The following is a 3269-nucleotide window of genomic DNA, read 5'->3' on the forward strand; positions in this document are numbered from 1 at the left end:
CTCTAATTGAAAATAATCAAGGTATATGGGAACAATAAAGTGTAAGTCAGATTTTTCGGAGTAATATCATTGTGATCCTATTGGAAATTCAGGTGGCTTGCTTGTGATTTGGGATAGTAACTTAAATGTTAAATTATGTTCTCCTCTCCAAACTTAAGTTATTTAGATATGATGCTAATGCTAAATAATCTTCTTTTTCAGGTTATGCTTGGTCTACGGCATTCCGAAGGCAAAGCATAGAGCTACCTTTTGGCATGAACTAGTGCAACCAGGGCACACCATATTTGGCCCATGGTTAGCTATTAGGGACTTCAACAATATATTGAACACAAGCAAAAAAAATTGGTTGCAATCCAAGACCTTTCCAAAAAATGGAATGTTTAAGGAAAACAATTCATAAATGTAACTTGACGGAGATTCAATTTACTGGGCCTGCTTCCATATGCAACCCTACCCTAAATGATATGCTAGCAGTGTTGTGTCTCCTCACAGCTCGCAACTGTCTATTAGACACCCACTAGTCAATTACCACTATCATGGGTCGTTCGGCTTCAATACCCTTGTTGAAAGGGTAGTAACATGTATAGGGACCCTAATCATGCATCTAGACAATCATACATATATGAACATACATGGAAATATGAGATATACCAGGGGCAATGGCCTAAGTCACAACCCCTAATATATTTATAAATATGGATGCAATATGTCAACTCCCAAGTAGCATTATCAATCGAAGTAGTACATCAAAGGCATGTATTTGAAAGCATATTAAAAGCATGAGCAACAATGCCTAGTTATAAACATTGTTCTCTCACCTGAATGATGTTCCAAAGCCCTCAAAACATATCCAAAGAGAGGAAAAAAAATACACCACCAACTCACTAGAACTCCTAGAATCATGTTGGCATGATTAGAGTTAAGTTTGGTAATCATTTTGGTAAAAAATAGAAGCAAAAATAAAAAAAAAAAGGCGACAAGGGTTATTTGCCTGGGAAGGGCAAGTCGGGTCCCAAGCGACCGCCCAATCAACCACCCAGGTTTGTGGATCGAACTCCATATCCAAATTCACACATTTGATCCATAAACCATAGGGGGTTCTAGGCTATTCTCAAGCACGAGTTTCAACTATGATGCACATCTTGAACCTTACAAACACAAACAACAGCCACAACTTAGATCTAAGTATCAATTCGATCCAAAAGAGGATAATCCTATTATGGAAAATTCTGCGGTTGGAGGAAATGAGGATCTCATCCCTCATGCTAGATGTGATAAGAGATTATCGAAAACATGGGTTTTCCAATCAAATCTAACATTGCACAGTAGATTCATGAAACCAATCCCTTCAAAAATTAGAATAAATAGAAAGGAGTTGAAGAGAACAATGTTCTTCCCTTCAAGATCAAAGATCAGATGAGGATTCAATCCTTCCGCAACAAACTCTGCTTTTTCTCTCTCTAAAATGTTGCCTTTGACTCGCTGTAGATAAACAATAAAATAATTATGAAATCTGGTTTAAATATAGAGCAAGGATCATTAAAAAAATGAATTAAAAACATGAATTGGGCCAAGACAGTCAAACCTATCGCCAGATTTGATTTATTAACAAATTTCAAATCAAATCACATATTACTTTTCTTTTTTGGTGAGAAATTCACATAAGACTTGAGAATTGAAAAGTGCAGATTTTTGAAATATTTTCTCTAGTTGTTGTCCATTTAATGAAACAATAAATGTATGCAAGCTGCAAGATGCATGCAGGAGGTAGGAGGTTAGATGCCTTCGCTTTAGAGAGTCTGGATCCTCTACTCGTTGAGTATTGGATTTTATTCATTTCACACCTTTTCTATCATATCTATTTTATTAATGTTTAGAGGTGGACCCTTCAAAAATAAATGGTGAAGAAATGAAAAAGGAGCATAACTCCCTACCCGTCTCGGTAGAGGATCTCAACTCGTTGCTTGCTAAGATCTGCTTGTTTTAGACACTTAGGGATACTCATTACTATATGCATTTCAATCATATTTTTGGATTGTATTTACAAGAATCAATTAATCTCACCATATAGATTTCAATTACATCTTTGATTTCTAATTATAGGAGCCAATCATTCTTGATTGGAAACCTATTTGGCAAGATATAATACCCTATATATGCTGTATATTCACTTTATATTCCCTAAATATTTTCTTATCTCTATTTCCTTATATATTCTCTGATTTTGTGTATTTATTACATTGAAATCCCAGAAAAATAAACGCACAACCGAGAATTTTGCAATCAAATTACTTCTTATCAGTTATAAAATGGCCAACGCATTTTGATATTCATTGGTTGAAGAGAGAGTTGCAGAAATCAACAAACAAGATGAAGTGTTCTCTGCCTTTCTTCTTTCTTGTCATTCTATTTTTCGTTGTTGTTGATGCTGATATCGTGGCAGAAACATGCCGGAGACTCTCCCAAGGTGATAAACTTATCCATTATGACTTTTGTGTTGCAACTCTTCGAGAAGATCCCAAGAGCCACAATGCAGATCTTCAAGAATTAGGGCTCATCTCATTGAATTTAAGCAAAGAAAACACCACAAAAATGGTTTCACTGATTGGTGAGCTCTTGAAAGATGGAAAATTTGGTTCATATGTTGAAGTACGTTTACAGACTTGTCAAAAAATGTTCTCTGTTGTGGAATCAATTGCAGATGATGCAATTGTTGCCTTCAAATCCAAGAGTTACGAAGCTGCTAATGGCTGTGTGAGTGCGATGATGACTTATTCTGTGACTTGTGAAGACAGCTTCATGGAGAAACCTGGTTTTAAATCACCATTGTCAGTAGAGAATGCTGCTTACATCCAGTTATGCGCAATTGCATTGGATATTGTCACCATCCTCTTTTGAACTTCCCTGGTGTAAACAGTATTTCAATGTAATATTTTGTATCATCAGTGCGGTTGTTGTTTTAATTTTACATAATTAGTTAATAAAAGTACTTTTGCCATTTTGAAATATCCAATAGAATATTAAGGACTTCAATTTCTCTTTGCTCACAAGGGAGGTGCTTAGTCATTTGCTATTTGTGGATTATATTTTTATATTTTAGTATGGTATGATTATTTCCCCGTACAAAAGAATGCTTCAATTGGATACTTAAGGGTCTGTTTGGTTACATGAGTCTAAAGATTTCAAATATCTAGAGATTTCAAATCTATAGACTTCAAATCTATGGAGTCATAATTTATAAAGTTAAGTGTTTGGTTGTGGAATGAAAT

The 3269-nt window shown here is 35.1% G+C and overlaps 1 pseudogene; it reads left to right on the forward strand.

The window, feature by feature from the left end:
- The first annotated feature begins 2370 nt into the window (after positions 1-2370).
- Positions 2371-2898, forward strand: LOC149011013 (putative invertase inhibitor pseudogene; annotated as a pseudogene).
- Positions 2899-3269: the final 371 nt, after the last annotated feature.

The sequence above is a fragment of the Hakea prostrata genome, chromosome 7 (genome assembly GCF_041222555.1).
Source record: "Hakea prostrata isolate BN-2017 chromosome 7, UWA_Hpros_2, whole genome shotgun sequence".
NCBI classification, from domain to species: Eukaryota; Viridiplantae; Streptophyta; class Magnoliopsida; order Proteales; family Proteaceae; genus Hakea; species Hakea prostrata.